The sequence below is a fragment of the Macrobrachium nipponense genome, chromosome 33 (genome assembly GCF_015104395.2).
Source record: "Macrobrachium nipponense isolate FS-2020 chromosome 33, ASM1510439v2, whole genome shotgun sequence".
NCBI classification, from domain to species: Eukaryota; Metazoa; Arthropoda; class Malacostraca; order Decapoda; family Palaemonidae; genus Macrobrachium; species Macrobrachium nipponense.
This window is the reverse complement of record NC_087219.1, coordinates 25,620,597-25,641,153: the sequence shown is the minus strand read 5'-3', so window position 1 is coordinate 25,641,153 and position 20,557 is coordinate 25,620,597.

The following is a 20,557-nucleotide window of genomic DNA, read 5'->3' as shown; positions in this document are numbered from 1 at the left end:
CCAACCGACTTAGCGTAAGATTATCGCAAGTCTAACATTACCTCATAGGGCGCCTTATTATTCAAGGCAACGGCCCTAATATTGGTGGCAGATTACCAGAAGAACTCTACAACGTCTTCCGAAGAAAAACCAGAATAATGAACAATGTATCATCAGAAGTCAACGACAACGAAGGCAGCAGATTCTTCAAGCAACCTAGTATCATCGTTTAGTGAGCGACTTCAGAAAACAACAAGAACTCTTCAACGTCTTCCGAAGAACAACGAATAATGTATCATTGCACAAGTCAACGACGACGAAAGCAAGAGAATCTTCAAGCAACTTAGTATCATCGTTTAGTGAGCGTTTTCAGTAGTGAATAACTTCAAGAAACAAACCCGACGTCTCCTTTTTTACGGCAACGTAAGCTTCGTCTCTCATTAGAATCATTCAAGAAAACATCATTAGTGAGCGTTTCCGGCACTTCAAGAAACAAACTGAACGCGTCTGCAGCATCGGATCTTCAAGGGCTCGAATCATCCAAACAAAGCGCACGAGGAAAACTGAAGCCAAACCAGGTCATCCGCTAAAAACAGAAGGAGGACCAAGGCCGTGTGTCATTATCGGAACACCGTGACTTCCCACAAAATCAAGCTAAGTACAACCTTTTTATTCATTTGGAGTAACTTTGAGTGTTTCCTTTACAGGTCGAATTTCGTTATTCCTGTGGCTGAAGTTACGAGACATTCTTAATCTTACTTTTTTACAGAAATTATCTACATCATTGAGATTTCGCTACTGCGAGTTTTTATCTTTGAGTTTCTGTTTCCAGAAGTTCTCCTGAAATATCATTATCATATACTGTGTTAATTTTATCATTTTGGGTGATTATTAATCCTTTACGTAACAAATCATATTTGACAGTGAATATGCGTTTACGCAGTGGACGACTGTATTTATACAGATGCATGGATAGGGTCATTACACCGTAGTGATTAGAAAACACACAAAAACAAGTGGAACACCCGTACAAATCTGGATAAATTAGAGGTAACACTATTTTGGGTCAAACAATAAAAGCTCCTTTGCAAAATCCCGATCGCAGTTTTAGCCTTGAGTTTTTTGAGTTATATACATTAAATATCGAACCTCAATGACTCAACTTAACTTTAAAAATACGGCTGGATTGCAAGGAATAACATGTCTATAAAAACTTTCATTAGGCTAAATGCGCTGACCAGGATCCCTCACTATTTCAAATTTTAGCAAAGAATGAAGTAAACAACAGAAAGTACAAACAGTTAATATTGAATGCAGTGGAGATAACTTGTCTTAATAGTAATTGCTCAGTTCCTGTATAGTTCAAGTCATTCATATGTTCGTTGCTTTATACGTAACCAGCAACATAATGCTAAAAACACACAATACGTTGCTGATGGTAATAAAGAGAAGAATCCTAATTATTATCAAAAGAAATAGGTAAACAGTAGCCCTAAATGTCAGAAACAAACAAATCGTGCTTATGCACACTTGGTCACTGTGTCATCTAGTCAGACAGTCAGGGTCAGTTAAATCTGCCGAGTGTTCAAAGCAAAGCACATTCCACATAAGCGACTTCAGCGGAGAGGGAGAGCGATGTTGGAAAAAATTAAAAAGGACTTTTCCTATGCATCACATGACCGTACCAAGTAATCAGAGCAGGTTCTCGTTTTTTTTTTTAATACTATAAGTTATTATAAGTAGTGGTGGATTAAGCCCGACTGTACGTGCCGTAAAAATTAGAATATCTTGTTTTATTCCTTTAGTACACGTAATATCCTGTATTTACAGACTCACCGTCTGTTGTTCGAACTTCCCTAATGAGAAGTCCAGATAAGCGAGCGCTTACAGATACCTCTATAGTTATAAAAAACATTGATATGTATCTAGTGTAATTGTAAGATATCCATCTAGGGGTATACAAAATATTATCTTACCTCCTGCAAAATAAGGCGTGTTTATCAAAGGAAAATTCTATAAACCTTCAAACATATAAATCCGTTTGAACAAAAAAAGAGACAGTTAATCAAATAATAACTTATATAGAGGAACTATACATTTGTCTCATAAATCGTAACATTGTTCAAATGACCCAACAGAATTCTCCCACAACCGCAGTCGAAGTTTGCATGCAAAATCTCGAGACGCATGCACCCTCGAGTGTCTTAGTGCGTGTAAAAAGACTTTGCTGGGAAATGAAATTTTAATCCTTCCCGACACTCTGAAATATAACGATTTCCGCGAACAAAACCCTAGACACGGTTGACTCGCGGCAACAAGTTAATCTAGTAATCCACAAAACCTATACATATAAATATCGCATTTATTTTTATTGTTGCTAATTTTTAATCACGCCAAACCAGTCGTAGATGAATCTCTCTTATACTCTATCTAAAGTAATATCCGTAAAGTCATTCAAGCAGAGGTGATTCAGCAGAATTTTTTTTTTATCTTTTATCTGAATACCAGGAAGTTTCTCCACTAGCGAGTGATCTCTGGGGAAAACGGATGTAATTTAACACAAAATACGGTCTAAGGACAAACATAAAGCTATATACGTACCTTCGTATAGACTCTCAATGAAATTTCAAAATAGAGATAAATGACGAAGTTGAAAAATGTTAGTAATAGGAGTCATTAGGAAATCAAATAAGCCCATATAATTTTTCCCTCAAACGCCATGCCTTAAAAGATCGGACTTGGCGTATCTGCGTAGATTTCTGTCGCTTAAACAAGGAAACGACTCCCGATAGTTTCCAGTGCCATGTACCGACGACATCTTATCTCTGTTAGGTTAGAATAAATTTTTCACCAGCTTGGACTTACTTAAAGGCTTTTACCAGATACCATTACCTAAGTGATTGTACCTCATACACCGTTTTCAGCACACTCAGGGGACATTATCAATTTTTACGTATGCCTCCGGCTTACGTTGCGCCCCAATTACAATATAGTGTTTGGAGACTTTTAGGGGATACCCTACATGCTTATATGGTTGGTCTTATAATCTTTTCTAAATACCTTAGAAGTACATTCACATAAACTAGAGCTAGTGCTACAGAGACAAAGACAAATAATACTCAGAGTAAAATATCTAAATGTGAGTTTTTAAAAACCGAACATGTTTATCTAGGTTTTATGTGTCTAGTCAAGGTCTTAAAGTAGTCCATGGTAAGGTGTCGGCTGTTCATAACTTTCCGGTACCTATTAACATAAAAAGGGGATACAGCACTTTTGCGCTGTAGTGGGTATTACAATCGTATGTAAATACGTAACTCTTCAATCATGACAGCTCCTTTAACAGATCTTACGAAGAAGGGCGTAGATTTATTATGGTCTAAAAAGCATCAACAGGTGTTCGATATCTTAAAAGTGGAATAATGCAGCTCACCTAACTTAAAAATCCCTGCTTTAAATAAGGAATTTTTTTTTTATGGCAACAGACGCCTCAGACCAAGGGGTAAGACGGGTACTACTTCAGCAATATGATAAACAGTTCTTTCCTATAGCTTTTTATTCACATAAACTAAAGCCCTCTGAAAGTAAATATGCAGTAATAGGCAAGGAAGGGCTAGGTATCGTTAACTCACTAGTACATTTTAAGTTCATAATATACGGCTATCCTGTTAAAAATCCTTACTGACCATAAGTCACTTACCGAGTTTTTCAAAGGCTTTAACCACAGTCCCAAAAGAACTCGGTGGCAAATGATCATTCAGGTCTTTGGAGCCAAGTTAAGATATCTAACTGGGAAAGCAATTATCATAGCTGACGCATTATCCTGCAATCCCGCACCATACTGCAAAGAACCATTAATTGGACTAAAAGATATAGAAATATCCGTGCCTATTGTTAAAACCGTATCTAAACAAGAAAATTCATTAACCCAAGAGATCGCGAGCATTGAATATCTGGGTTGGAGCGCCGAACTGTTACAAACTGAACAAAGCAAGAGTAAACAGCAATAAGCAAAACAATAAACACTTCGAATGGTAACAGGGTCAGAAGCTAAGCAAAACAATAAACACTTCGAACGGAAACAGGGTCAGCAGCAATAAGCAAAACAATAAACACTTCGAACGGAAACAGGGTCAGCGGCTAAGCAAAACAATAAACACTTCGAGCAGAAACCCTAAAGCAAAAGTATATTTAAAGTATGTGTATCAGAATAATGTAATCATATGTAGGTCCGTGACGAGGAAAACCCGAAGAACATAGCAGGTGACTAACGACCAGGTAGTAGTAATAATCTCTTTCATACCAATCGTCCTAAACTGGTTGCATTCCGTCATCCAGGGTTCTCTATTATGTCACAGAAAGCCAAATCACTATTTTACTGGCCTACAATGCTTACAGATATAAAAAGCACATAACTAATTGTAACACGTGTCATGAAAACAAGGGATACACTAAGACACCTGTCAGTTTAAGGGCCTATCCTGTGCCAAATCAATCCTTGAAAGAATATACGTAGAATCATTAACAGAGTTACGAGTCTGACAGAGGAAATAAACACTTCTTAGTGTTAATAGTTCCTTGACACGTTATATAGAATTAATAGCACTAAAAACAAACACCGCAATTGAGTGCGCTAGGAATATTTATGAGTGCTATATCAGTAAACATGGAATTCAACACATAATAATAATCTGACTCGGGTGGTGTAAATCAATAATAATCTCCTTAACTCGTTGTGTAAATTCCTTTCCATTATGAAAACCAATACCATATTTTATCACCCAGAGTCAATCGGTTTGGTAGAATAACGGATAAATAAAAAAGTGTCAATGTCTTACAAGTTACAACTCGTGATATTGGATCCGAACTGGATTATAGCGGTTCTCGCGGTTTTAAATACCTTTATCATTCATATCTTGTATCTATAGAATTGATACCGCAAGTAGCCTTATACTGTACGCCGCTAGAACACTTTTCCACATATTCAAGCCAACCATTAATTTATCAAATATATATAAAAAATATATGAATGAATAAATCTAAAAAATAAAATAAATATGGATACAAGTGGAGCCAATATAATACACTCCGTAAGAAGTCGGAAGGGTTACAAATTATAACAAAAAAGGAATCATGATAAAATCAATAAGCAAAAACGTAACCATAGGTTGATTAAATATCCAAATATATATACGTAAAGATTTGAACTCTAACTTAACGCTTTAGTAATGACAAATAAGCTAAAAGTTCAAACACATATCAAAACCTACTGATATATTGTCTGTCCCGGTGATTTATATTCGTAGTCAATGAAAAAAAAAATAATAAAATAAAATAAATAAAATAAAATAAAATAAAATAGATTTTAAATTCAGGAAGTCTAGAAGTGAAAATGTATATCTATGGAATAATCCTATATGAATCTTATACAGGGCAAATAGTATATATAGAATTTGTATGGAAACCTTTTTTCATTAGTTTGAATAAGGAATATCTAATTTAACATAATTACATTTATTTACAATCATGCAGATTTCCTACATGAAACTAATATATTGTTCAATTTTGGTACTGTTTTTTTTTCAGACATTCTTCTCGTGTGTGTGGAGAATTAAAACAAAAAAATATCATTTGAAAATACTAAAGTCGTATCTTTTACAGCAAGTAACGTAACTCTTAAGCTGGTGACGACGTCATCAGTCTAGAAGGTGCCTGTCACGTTTGCCGATTCAGCATTGTTCCTTTTAACCTCAGAGGAATGCTTAGCTCATGAACTTCACATGTGGTTCATAGGTCATGATGACATACATAGCCATAATCTATTCTTATCCGCATTGCAATGCAAGCTTGGTTAAGGAATCGCAATCGTTTTAAAATTAATGAACAAAATAAGCAAATAGAATTTCTATAACATCAAAATTAATTAATTTTTTTTCTGAACCTCATAGACAATTAGAGTCAATAATTCAGCTTATGACATTGGTAAACGGACATTTAGAAGTATCAGGTCATGTATATGAAAAATTTACTTGCAACATTAGCCTATGACAATTCAAGTAAATCACATTCATGGGAAAATGTCACATTTCTTGAAAAACCCAGTTTATATAGAAATTAGTTACATAGTGGGTTCTTTCATAAGCATCTCCTGCCTAGAAATTAACCTCAGAGGATGCACGCAAGAAAATTGAATATGAAACTTTTGTTAGAGGCACATAGGATCGGATTTTATCACAGCTTAATTTCAGTTAACATAGAGAAATACAGAATCATGATTAATATTCTCTTTGACTCTTATGTTGCCTGGCAATCTTACAAATAGCTCCGTTTTCCACTTCCTTGTCTAGTAACTTACTACCAGTAATATAGAATTTTCTTTGGGATTCGTATTGATATCTGTTTATTTTTTATAATTATGGATATTTTTACAGTCATCATAGAGCTGGATAGGTTCACTCATTATTAATGCCATGGATAAAAAAGTTTGTACAGCTGACTCTTTTGAATTCCATAAAATATCAGCGAATTCATGTGGGTTAAGTCTGGTCTTAATGGCTCTCTCCCTCCCGTATTTGATGTTCTGAATTTATTTTGCCCTTGTGACAAGTATAATTTCACTTGCAGGCTGATTAATGGAACCTGGTTACAGTATCCTGCAGTACGAGAGTTTCACATCGCAACTTCAAAAATCGTTCGTTGCTGCGGACGACGGCAGTCAAGTAACAACTGCCTACAATGTGAAAGGAATAAGCACCATCATAAGTGAATAACCTTATCTCATAAACTTCTTCGACCGACACCTGTATCCCGTCGTTAATCTCGTTTTAATGCGGAACGCTTCAGCGGCTGTCGGAAATCAACTACAAAAGGGACATACTTCCGACAATTACGACCAGAAGGATATTCAACTCTACGTTGCTGGCGAAGGACTCATGCTGGGGATGATTTTATTCATCGCAAACGTATTCGTGTGGCTTAGGATGCAGAGAACAAGTATGAGCGCAAAATAGAACGTTGGACCCCGCCCTGGAAAATTTTCCCCTTGTTTTAACCATTTGGAATTGGCCATTTCATTTGGCTATAGGTGGTTGTCTGGAACTGTGTAATGGACGAAAAGTTGTTCGAACGCTAGTTAAATGTGTATTAGAATAACCTCGGTCATGTATCCTATATATAAAGTATCATGTATCCTATATATAAATGATCATAAATAACAGAGTCGAAATATATCTTTGCGTGTACGCACTAGGCATCTATTATATAAATGATCATAAATAACAGAATCGAAATATATCTTTGCGTGTACTCACTAGGAATCTATTTAAAGTGCACATATATTAATCATAATTATATGAATCCATATACATATGTATAAATAAATCAGGTAGCCTATAATCAATCTGTTACCTTTTATCTTACCAATAACTGCAGACATATAACAGTTAGCATAAAAATCAACGAATCAATCAGCATAAACATTAATAATCTTATCAATTCATATATAAAATTTTTATCAGTAAAAATATGATTTTTATCATGTTATCAGAGTACATTAGTATTTACTGTAGCATATGTATCTTAATGAGATGAAGTGAAAAACTGTATCAGTATATATCACGTGATCACTATTATTTACCAATATCATTATGTCTTATATCTTATACTTGAATCTGTATTTGTGTACACCATGAATTTTTTTTACTTATAAGTATTTTCTATGTCTATATATATGCACATAGTGTCTGTATCACACTCCTATAAGTCAAATGCAAGTCAAGCTTGAGTAATATTCAGTGGTTGGTTTTGGTAGCTGACCGAGCTTTTATGTAAGTGATTACATAATAAAAATATGGAATGTTATTCCATATATATAAAAGACTAAAACTAAAGAGGTCAACCAGATTGCTTGCAGGAATGTGATCAGACCAGAGACGATAAAGTATGTAGGCTAAGTTGACGTGCCGTCACCTGTGTTCATTCATTTGTTTTGAAACATTAGTCCAAGCTCCCTGCTTGAGACAACTACCGCGACCTATAATTCAAATGGCCTACGTGATTAGTAATGTGTCACATTTTGTATGTATGTTCATATGTTCGAGCTACTGTCTGCTTCCTTTATGACTTGTAACCGAGATGGTAGTGGGAACAAAACAGAATTAGCCATCATCGTTGGCAGAAGCGATCAAGCCATCGTCATTAGAAGACCTGTACAATCCTACCTGATCTTCACCATGTAATCTCAGAGAATATAAGTATTTTTATACTTCGTGTTTTCTACTAAGAACCTCACATCAGAAAGAAATCATCATGAGTTTAACACATCGTCGTCATAACCAAAGAAGATAATACCGACTTCGTAAGTGATCTACAAACCCCAAGACACTCCAATGAATATGGAAGTGCAATACCAACCGACTTAGCGTAAGATTATCGCAAGTCTAACATTACCTCATAGGGCGCCTTATTATACAAGGCAACGGCCCTAATATATGTGCTTCTCTGAATTTGTGCCTAAAAAAGGGGAAAGGAGGTCAGCTAACCATGAATGGAAGATTGTCTTTGTGAGTTTTGGGAAGACCAGAAAAGTAAGGGAGTTTAGGATTAATTACTTTAAATTTCTCTAATAGTTCAATACTCTTTTGGTCTTGGCTAATTAATCTTACTTTCCGAAAAAATTCTGTGGGGACGTTTTAGAGGGGATTTTTCGTCAGTTTGCAGTAAGTGTTTGTGTCGCTAAGGAGTTGGTTGATTTTGTCGAGGTAGAAGTCTTTGTTCATTATTACGATTTTGCCGTCTTTGTCTGATCTACTTATATAACATCTAACTTTTTTAGTGAGCGGATGGCTATCATAAATATACGGGGAACAGGATATTTCTTATTTAGGTCAGTTAAAGCATTTAGTAACACTCCTTTTAAACATATCTCTTCACAGCTGTAGTTTCTGTCAGATATGAATTTATCAAAAGCCACTATGAAGTCTAGGTTGTTTTTGCGGTCTGGCATAAGGGCAAAGGATAAGCCTAGATTTAAAACTAAATGTTGATTTACAGTAAGGGGGTTGTTGGATAAGTTTAAAACTTTGTCTTGTTGCTCAAGATTATTCCATGCGTTATCTTTTATTAAGTTATTTAAATTGCGTAAAAGTCTGTTGGAATGAGTCACGCTATTATAGGCAGCTATGTCGGAACAGAATGAAATCAGATACCTGTATATGTGGTCCGTAGTGAGGAGGCGAAGATTAGACTGAGTTCCATATATCACTCTGCGTAGTACGTGTTGGCGATTCTTTCCTGCAGGAAGATCTTATGTGAGAGAGGGAAGGGGTCTGATTGCAGAGTCCATCTCCCGAATCCGTACATTTTTGGTAGTACTTGTTCCTTGAGGCATTCTTCTACGAAGTGTTTTTGATTATTCAGCTGGTGTAGTCTGATCATTTCTTTCTCAACCATATAAATGAACATAACCATAGAATAAACTGGAATTTGTCACATATAATTTATAGCAACAACTGCTGGTACAAGAGTCAAATGATGGAATCGTCCTTAATAAAAGAGAGGCAGGTAATGAACATCTCAAAAGGAGCATGGGATTCGGATGTGATCGACAAGATTTTCATTCAACCAATGCTTAAGAAGATTAAAGGAAGATTATCAGTGGGGGTGACCTAATTTGGCTTACCTGTGGATGGATCTCTTGGTATAAATACCACATTTTCTGTAAACTTTTCTCATTCATATACCTGAAGAGGGAGACAGCAGTCTCTGAAATATAGTACTTTTCTCTCTATATTTTGGTGTTTTTATGGGCTCCTTTTATTAGATGTATGTATATATTTATATAAATGTGTATATATATATATATATATGATATATATATATATATATATATATATATATATATATATATATATATATAGATATAGAATATCTATATATATATAAATATATATTATATAAATAATATATATATAATATCTATATATCGAGCTACAATGTCCTTTAATATCTAATTCGCTCTACCGCGGAATTAATATATTTTTCATATATGCTTAACCGAAGGGGAATTTTCTTCAATAATAGATTTACCTGTACTTGGGTGCGAACGCAGGTACATTCAAATCCAGGCTCGTCAGTGGAGCGAATTAGATATTTAAGGACATTGTAGCTCGATATATGTATATGAATCACGGTAATGTGATATGACTTATATATTATATAGCATAGTATATATATATGTATATATAGTATATATATATATATAGATATATATATATATAGATATATATATATATATAAATATATATAGGATTTTATATATATATATATATATATATATATATATATATATCGAGCTACAATGTCCTTTAATATCTAATTCGCTCTACCGCGGAATTAATATATTTTCATATATGCTTAACCGAAGGGGAATTTTTTCCTCAATAATAGATTTACCTGTACTTGGGCGCGAACGCAGGTACATTCAAATCTAGGCTCGTCAGTGGAGCGAATTAGATATTAAAGGACATTGTAGCTCGATATATGTATATGAATCACGGTAATGTGATATGACTTTTATATATATATATATATATATATATATATATATATATATATATAATTATATATATATATATACTATGTATATTATAAATGTGTGTGTGTATGTGTGAAAGAACGTCCAAACCTTTTTTTGCTGCCCCAAATATCAATTTATGGCATAAATAAATAATAATGATAATTATAATGATAATAATAAAAACGTCCAAAAAGAGCATTTCGACCCCGATCTATTCTAATCGAAATAGAACCCCTCGGGAAACGAAGATTCGTCGGCATCACAATCTTTGAAATATTCAGAACCTGGCCCACCCAAAGATCCAGAAAAGGTTAAGTCGTAAATTGACCCAAATAGGAGGGTACAAATAGCGTGACGTCAGGACACAGGAAAGCAGTTTCGTTCTCTTTCCCTCGTAATTGATCTAATTACATCTCCGTCCCCAAACATATTCGACTCCAGATAACGTACGCTAGGTTGCAACATTGTATTGCATCGAGTCCTTGTCCGTGAATCGAAGAGGAAGACACTTGAAGTGGTATTGAAATAGAGACTTTTTTATTGAAATAGATACTTTAAGACATTTAGGTTGGCAAGTCAAGTACTGCAGCACTTTCAGCTAGTCAACACTTAGTTTGTTTGTATGGTGTTTCTACGTTGCATGGAACCAGTTGTTCTTCAGCAACGGGACCAACGGCTTTACGTGACTTCCGAACCACGTCGAGAGTGAACTTCTATCACCAGGAATACACATCTCTAACCCCTCAGTGGAATGCTCGAGAATCGAACTAGAGGCCACTGAGATGGTACGCCATCACCATACCGACCACGTCACTGAGGTGCTTAGTCAACACTTAGGAGAGTGAAAAGAGGGAGTTGGAGTGGTTGGACAGCTAGATAAAAAGACCCGGCAAATGAAGGGGATGACGAACAAAGATTTAAAAGTGAACAAGGAAAAAATTCTACAGTTGCACCAAAGTTGCAATGAGATTAGAGGAGCTGAAAAGCAAAATTGAAGAAATGAAAGCAGGTAAAGCAAAAGGGCTAAGAAGTAGGCGCAACTACAGGTCGAAGGGACACTACAGACACCCTTTAGTGATGTCCACAGTGCTCCACGTGAGGTTCACTGATGACACTACCCCCTTCCTGAATTATTGAAAATATGACTGATCTAATCGTGAGCCATTAACAATATCGAATAAATAGAGGAAAGTACTGAGTAAATGGCTGTATACTAATATTCTATAAGTATCCAAGAATCCTATATATATCCTACAAGTCTCCTGAACATCCTTCAAGTATCCTGAACATCCTATAAGTATTTTGAATATCGTACGAAATCTGAACATCCTACAAGTATCCTGAACTTCCTATAAGTATCCTGAACATGCTGTAAGTATCTGGAATATCCTACAAGTATCCTGAACATTCTACAAGCATCCTGAAAGTCCTACAAGTATCTTGAACATCCTACAAGAATCTTTAACATCCTATAAGTATCTTGAATATCCGACAAGTATCCTGAACATCCTAGAAGCATCATGGCTATCCTACAAGTATACTGAATATCCTACAAGTCTCTTGAATATTCTACAAGTATCCTGAACATTCTCCAAGCATTTTAGGCATCCTACAAGTATCCTGGCCATCCTACACGCATCCTGAAAGTCCTACAAGTATTATGAGAATCCTACAAGTATCCTGAACATCCTATAATTATCTTGAATGTCCTACAAGTATCCTGAACATTCTACAAGTATCTTGAACATCCTATAAGTATCTTGTATATCCTACAAGTCTCCTGGACATTCTACAAGTATCCTGAACATCCTCCCCGCATTTTGGGCACCCTACAAGTATTTTGGGCATCCTACAAGTATCCTGAACATCCTACAAGCATCCTGAAAATCATACAAGTATCCTGAACATAGTATAAGTATCTTGAATATCCTACAAGTATCCTGAACATTCTACAAGTATCCTGAACATCCTACAAGTATTTTGGGCATCCTGCAAGTACCCTGGACACCCTACAAGCATATTGAACATCCTACAAAACTACGAAACTATCTGACAATCATGATATGATGAAATCTCAAATTGTCTGCCACGGAATTCACGTGACCCGATCTTTTAATAACGACCTGATCTAAAAAGACCAATAAATCATTAATAAATCATGACGAAACGAATTCCTGCGATCCTTATCGCCTTCATTAATCCTGTCCCCCGCGGCTGACTGCATTTCATTAGTCCGATTCAGACTTATTAAACCTTCCGGTCCAACTCCTGTCATTTTCTCGAGTAGAGGAACTGAAGAGGAAACTGGAATGAGAGAAATTGAAAATGAAATGAAGGTCGTGACTCTTCGCTCCACAACTCGTGACAAAAACAAGAGACAGTCGTCGTCCTCGGTATTTGATAAAACCCTGAGATGGTCACCGGACTGTTCAGTTTGAAAACCAATGGTTACCATGGAGTCAATGTGAGATGGGGTTGAGGGTCAATAATAAACTGTATATATATATAATATTATACTATATATCCTATATATATATAATTATATAAATATATATAGATATATTATTGTAATAGTATAATTTATTTATAATATATATATTATCTATATATATATTATATATATGTGTGTGTGTGTGTGTGTGTGTGTGTGTGTGTGTGTGTGTGTGTGTGACTGGTCGGTAAAATGTTCTGTTACAACAGGATTCCATCTAATAAAAGGAGCCCATAAAAACGCCAAAACATAGAGAGAAATATAGTATTTTCTCTCTATATTTTGGCGTTTTTATGGGCTCCTTTTATTATATATATATATATATATATATATATATATATATATATATATATATATATATATATAATATATATATATTCATATTATTCTTGTCAGACAGTAATACTGGTTCTGTTGTTCAGTGAATCTGGTCGCTCTAGGCAGGAAAAGGAGATCGGTTGTAAATGCGAAGAATCTCTGTTATGATAAAAATGAAAAAACGCTTTCTCACTGGCACAAATTCCCGAGATGTATACTAATATTAGATTCACATCAAGCGTGCATCTGATGTCTAGGCCAGTCCCTTACGACGCTCCTGATTGGCTGTTGATAAGCCAATCACATGGCTGGGAACTTTCAGTCTCTCGAGAGAGTTCACATATAGGCAGGACGTATGTTCCATCTCTCCTTAGGGATACGACTTTCAAAAGTATCCCTCAGGAGAGATGAAACATACATCCTGCCTATGTGAACTTTCAAGAAAGAATGAGGGTTTCCAGCCCTGTGACTGGCTTATCAATAGCTAATCAGGAGCGTCGTAAGGGACTGGCCTAGACATCAGATGCACGCTTGATGTGAATCTACTATAGTATTGCACCAGTCCTAGTTGCCCGTGCCCTTAGATTAGCTTAGGTTAGTTTGGGTTAGGTTGAGTTTTAAGGCTGTTCACTGATAATTTGGGTGTGGGGAAGATAATGGAATTATTTTCAGGAAGATTCTATGGTTAGTTTTCAAGATATGGCGTCCCTCTTTTTTCAGGGAAGGTCCCAGTACTCGGTTACATTTCGAGAATATGCCTCCCGGGCCCTTACACAGAGAGGGAAAATGATACCATTTAAATTGAATTAAACTGAATATAGAAATTATGCCAAAGGCCGAACAATGGGACCAGTGAGGCCATTCAGCGCTGAAACGGAAATTGAGAGTAAAAGTTCGAAAGGCGTAACGGGAAGAAAACCACAAAGCAGTTCCACTATGAATCAGGTGTTCGGAGAAGGTTGAAAGTAGGATGGAAGAAAGAAAATAATGAAAGAAGGTACAAGGGACCGAAAGCACGCTGCAAAGAAGCTTAAGTAATGTCTACAGTGCACCGCATGGGATGCACTGACGGCACTATCCCCGCATTTGAGAGAAGCAAGGTTTAAAGTGGAGCAGATGTGGCTCTGTGGCCCAATTTCAAACGTCGTTCAGCCTTTGTGAAAAGAGACTTTGTAAATACGCATAATGTCGGTTCCGAGAGGAGCCGGCGGTTCATGATTGCACTGACGCAGTTTGCAGTGCGTAGAATGAAATGCAAATAGCAGTGTTAACTTATTTCAATGGCTTTATTTGGCGTTGCAATTGCTCCCTGTATACGTTCACTAAACTGGGTTAATGTTATGTTATATCCTTTATTAGATGTTATTATAGAATGATGGCCAGGGATTCTTCAAGGTGAAATCGCAAGTTCTCTTTACCTCACCACGCACATTTATATATATATATATATATATATATATATATATATATATATATATATATATATATATATATACAATACATATACAACTTTGATGTATATATACATATATACACATATATGTACCTATGTATGCATAGATAGAACCACCCTGTGGTGGGGTGTACAATACTACGCACCGTAGGTCCTGTGGGTCGTAAAAATCTACTAAAAGGTTTTTTACAATTAGCTTGCAGTCTTATACCTTTTTTGTCAAAGGCGAAGCCTGCCGCCAATAACTGTGGAAACTGCTGCCTTGCAGTCTTATTTTTGATAAAAGGCGAGCTGCCAAGCCAATAACAAATGTGGCCAACTGCTGCCTTGCAGTCTTATTTTTTGTAACCAAAAAGGCGAGGCCCCGCCGCCAATACTGTGGCAAACTGCTGCCTTGCAGTCTTACTTTTTGTCAAAGCACACCGGCCCGCCGGCCAATAACTGTGGAAACTGCTGCCATTGCAGTCTTAACCTTTTTTGTCAAAATGGCAGGCCCGGCCCCCGCCAATCAATAACTGTTGGAAACCTGCTGCCTTACAGTCTTACCTTTTTGTCAAAGGCGAGTGGCCCGCTGCCAATAACTGTGGGAAACTTGCTGCCTTACAGTCGTTACCTTAATTTTTTGTTCCACAAAGGCGAGGGCCCGCCTACCAATCACTGTGGAAACTGCCTGCCTTACCAGTCCTTACCTTTATTTGTCAAAGGCGAAGGCCCTGCCGCCAATAACCTGTGGAAACCTGCTGCCTTGGCAAGTCTTATTTTTTGTAAAAAGGGCAAGGCCTGCCGGCCAATAACCTGTGGAAACCTGCCTGCCTTGTAAAATTCCTAACCTTTTTTGGGTCAAGGCGGAAGCCCTCTGCCATAACTTGGAAACTGCAGGCCTTATTACCAGTCTTATTTTTTTTCAAAGGCGAGGGCCGCTTTTGCTTGCCAATAAAAACTGGTGGAAACTGGCCTGCTTACCAGTCTTACCTAATTGTCAAGGCGGGCCCCGCCGCCATAACTTGGAAACTGCTGCCTTGCAGTCTTACCTTTTTGTTCAAAGGCAAGCCTTTTGCCGTCACCTAACGTGGAAACTGGCAAAGCCTTGCAGTCCTTATTTTTTTGTAAAAGGTGAGGCCCTGAGGCCAATAACTGTGGAAACTGCTGCCTTGCAGTCTTATTACCTTTTTGTCAAAGGCGAAAGGCCGAGCCTGCCCATAACTGTGGAAACTGCTGCCTTACAGGTCCTTACCTTTTTTTGTCAAAGGCGAGGGCCCCGCTGCCAATAACTGTGGAAACAAAGCTGCCTTGCGTCCTTACCTTTATTGTCAAAGAGGCAAAGGCCCGGGCCCTTGCCAATAACCAATGGAACTGCTGGCCTTAAACAGTCTTATTTTTGTCAAAGGCGAGGCCCTTCCCGCCAATAACTGTGGAAACTCTTACCTGTTTTTGCTCTTACCTTTTTGTCAAAGGGCGAAGGCCCACTTGCCAATAACTGTGAAACTGGAAACTGCTGCCTTACAGTCTTCTTATTTTTTTTGTCAAAGCGTAGTGGCCCGCCTGCCAATAACTGTGGAAACTGCTGGCCTTGCAGTTCTTACCATTTTTTGTCATAAAGGCCAAGAGGCCCTGACACCAATAACTGTTTGGAAACTGCCGTGCCTTACAAGTCCTATTTTTTTTGTCGAGAAAGGCGAGGGCCCTGCCTGCCAATAACTGTGGAAACTTGCTGCTCCTTGCAGTCTTACCTTTTTGTCATAAAGGCCGAAGGCCCACTGCCAAATAACTGTGGAAACTGCTGCCTTACAGTCTTATTGTTTTTTGTCAAAGGGCGAGGCCCGCCGCCAATAACTGTGAGGAAACTGCCTGGCCTTGCAGTCTTACCTTTTTGTCACAAAGGCCGAGGCCCACTGCCAATACCTGTTGGAAACTGCTGCCTTACAAGTACTTATTTTTTGGTCAAAGGCGAGGGCCCGCCGCCATAAAACTGTGGAAACTGCTGCCTTGTATTCCTTACTTTTGGTCAAATGGCGGGCCGCCGCCAATCGACTGTTTGGAAACCTTTTGCTGCTTGAAAGGTCTTACCTTTTTGTCAAGGCCCGAGGCCCGCCGCCAATAACCTGTGGAAACTGCTGCCCTTGCAGTCTTATTTTTTTGTTTTTTAAAAGTGCGAAAGGCCCGCCGCCATAACTGTGAAACTGCTGCTGCAGGGTCTTTATTTTTTTTGTGAAAAGGCGAGGCCGGCCGCCAATAACTAGTGGAAACTGCTGCCTTGCAGTCTTATTTTTTCCAGTTTAAAAGGCGAGGCCTCACTTGCCAATTACCTTGGAAACTTCCTTGCCTTGCAAAGGGGTCCTTATTTTTTGTAAAAAGGCGAGGCCCGCCGCCCAATAACTGTGGAAACTGCTGCCTTGGTCAGTCCCCCCCCTCCCCCCCACCCCCCCTTACCTTTTGGTCAAAGGCGAGGCCCGCCTGCCAATAACCTGTGGAAACCTGCCTGCCTTAACTAGTCTTATTTTTTTGTCAAAGGCCGAGGTCCCGCTGCCCAATAACTGTGGAAACTGCCTTGCCTTGGTCAGTCTTACCTTATTTTTTGCAAAAGGGCTGGAGGCCCGCCGCCAATTAAACTGTTGAAACTGCTGCCAATTGCAGTCTTAACCTTTTTGGTCAAAGGCGAATGCCCTACCTGCCAATTAAACTGTGGAAAACTCCGCCTTGCCTTGCAGTCTTATTTTTTGTAAAAGGCAAGGCCCTGCCGCCAATAAACTGTGAAACAGGCTGCCGTTGGTAGTCTTACCTTTTTGGTCACAAGGCGAGGCCCGCCTGCCAATAAATGTGGAACAAACTTGCTGCCTTACAGTCCCTTGATTTTTTGTCCAAAGGCGAGGCCAGCTGCCAATAACTGTGGAAAACTGCTGCCTTGTATTCTTACCTATTTTTGTCTAAAGGGCGATGGCCCGCCGCCATAAACGTGGAAGGAAACTGATGCCTTGCAGTCTACCATTTTTGTCAAAGGGCGAAAAGGCCCGCTGCCAATAACTGTGGATGGAAACTGCTTGACCTTACAGTCTTAATTTGTTTTTTGTAAAAATGGCGAGGGCCCGCCTGCCAATAACTGTGGAAACTGATGCCCTTTGCCTTTATTCTTAACCTATTTTGTCAAAGGCACAGGCCCAGCCGCCAATAACTGTGGAAACTGTCTGCCGTTTGCAGTCCCTTACCTATTTTGTCAAAGGCGATGGCCCACTTGAGCCATAACTGGTGGAAAACCTGCCTGCCTTACAGTCCTTAGTTTTTTTGTCAAAGGCCGAAGGGCCACTGCACAATAACTGTTGGGAAATCTGGCTGCCTTTGCCAGTCTTACCTTTTTTGGTCAAAGGCAAAGCCGCTGCCAATAACCTGTGGAAAACTGGCTGCCTTACAGTCACTTGATTTTTTTGTCAAAGCGAGGCCCGCCACCGCCAAATAACCTGTGGGAAACTGCTGCCCTTTGCAGACTTATCCTTTTTGGTCAAAGGCGAGGCCCACTGGCCCAAATAACTGTGGAAAACTGCTGCCTTACAGTCTTAGTTTTTTTTGTCAAAGGCGAGGGCACCGCCTGCCAATAACTGTGGAAACTGCTGCCTTTTGGCAGTCCGTTACCTTTTGTTTTTGTCCAAAGGCTGAAGGTCCCACTGCCATAACTGTGGAAACTGCTGCCTTACAGTCTTACCCTTATTTTTTACCTCAAAGGCGAGGGGCCCGCCGCCCATAACTGTGGAAACTACTGCCTTGCAGTCCTTAACCTTTTTTGTCCAAAGGCGAGGCCCACCCTGGCAATACCTGTGGAAACTGGCGGCTTACCAAGTCCTTATTTTTTGTCAAAGGCGAGGCCCGCTGGGCCAATAAACTGTGGAAACTGCTGCTTGCCAGTCTTACCTTTTTTGTCAAAAAGCGGGCCAGGCCCCCTTGCCCATAACTGTTTGGAAACTGCTGCCTTACAGTCTTATTTTTTTTGTCAAAAGGAGAGGGCCCACCGCCAATAACTGTGGAAACTGCTGCCTTGCAGTCTTACCTTATTTTTGTCAAAAGGACGAGGGCCCAGGCCCACCGCCTAATAACTGTGGGAACTGCTGCCCCTTGCAGTCTTAACGTTTTTGTCAAAGGCGAATGGGCCCCGGCCCGCCAATAACTGTGAAACTCTAAACCTTGCAGTCTTATTTTTTGTAAAAGGCGAGCCGCCGCCATACTGTTTGGAAACTCTGCTGCTCCTTTTGTTTCAAAGGTCTTATTTTTTTTGTAAAAGGCCGGGCCCGCCGCCAATAAAACTATTGTGAAAACTGCTGCCTTGCAGGTCTTGATTTTTTGTAAAAAGGCGAGGCCCTACCGCCAATAACTGTGGAAACTGGGCTGCCTTGCAGTCTTACCTTTTTTCTAAAAAGGCGAGGCCCGCCGCCAATTAACTGGTGGAAACTACTGCCTTGCCTTTCAGTCTTACCTTTTTGTCAAAAGGCGAGGCCCCGCTGCCAATAACCTGTGGAAACTGCTGCCTTACAGTCTTATTTTTTGTCCAAATAAAGGCGAAGGGCCGCTGACCAATACATGTTGGAAACTGCTGCCTTGTAGTCTTACCTTATTTTGTCACAAGGGCGAGGCCCACCGCCAATAACCTGAACTGGTGGAAACTGCTTGCCTTGCAGTCTTACCTTTTTGTCAAAGGCGAAAAAGGCCCTACCGCCAATACTGGTGGAAACTGCCTGCTTGCATCCTTATTTTTTGTTTAGAAAAAAGGCGATGCCTGCCGCCAATAACTGTTGGAGAACTGCTTTTTTTTGCCAAATGGTATCTTACCTTTTTGGGTCCAAAGGCAGGCCCGCTTCCAATAACTGTGGTAAAACTGCTGCCATATTAACAGTCCTTTACCTTTTTTGTCAAAGGCGAAAGGCCCGCTGCCAATAACTGTTGGAAACTGCCTGGGCCTTACAGTCTTACTTAATTTTTGACAAGGCGAAGGCCCAGCCGCCAATAAGCTGTGGACAACTGCTGCCTTGGCAGTCTTACCTTTTTGTCAAAAGGGCGGAGGCCCACCTGGCCAATCAACTGTGGAAACTGCTGCCTTACAGTCTTATTTTTTGTCAAAAGGCGAAGGCCCTGCCGCCGAATAACCTGTGGAAACTGCTGCCTTGCAGTCTTACCTTTTTTGTCAAAGGCAAAGCCAGGCCCCTGCCAATAACTGTGGAAACGATGCCTTGCCTTACCGTCCTTACCTTTTTTGTCAAGGCCGGAGGGCCCGCTGCAATAACTGTGGAAACTGCTGCCTTACAGTCTTACAGTTAAGCACGTCAAGGTCCTTTTAATTTTTTTTTGTCAAAGGCGAGGGCCCGCCTGCCAATAACTGTGGAAACTGCTGCCTTACAGTCTTATTTTTATTCAAAGGCAAAGCCCCCGCCAATAACTGTGGGAAACTGCCTTTTTGCCTTACAAAAGGGTCGATTTTTTTGTCAAAGGCCCAGAGCCCGCCGCCAATAACTGTTGGAAACTGCCTGCCCTTGAAGTCCGTTACCTTTTTGTCAAGGGCAAGGCCCGCTGCCATTAACTTTTTTGTGGAAACTGCTGCTGCTTAAACGTCTTATTTTTGTGGTCAAGGCAAAGGCCCCGCCGCCAATACTGTGAAACTGCTGGCCTTGCAGGTCTAAACCTTGTTTGTCAAGTGCAAGCCCCTGCCGATAACCGTGAAACTGCTGCTACCCAGTTCTTATTTTTTTTGTGAAAAAAGGCGAGG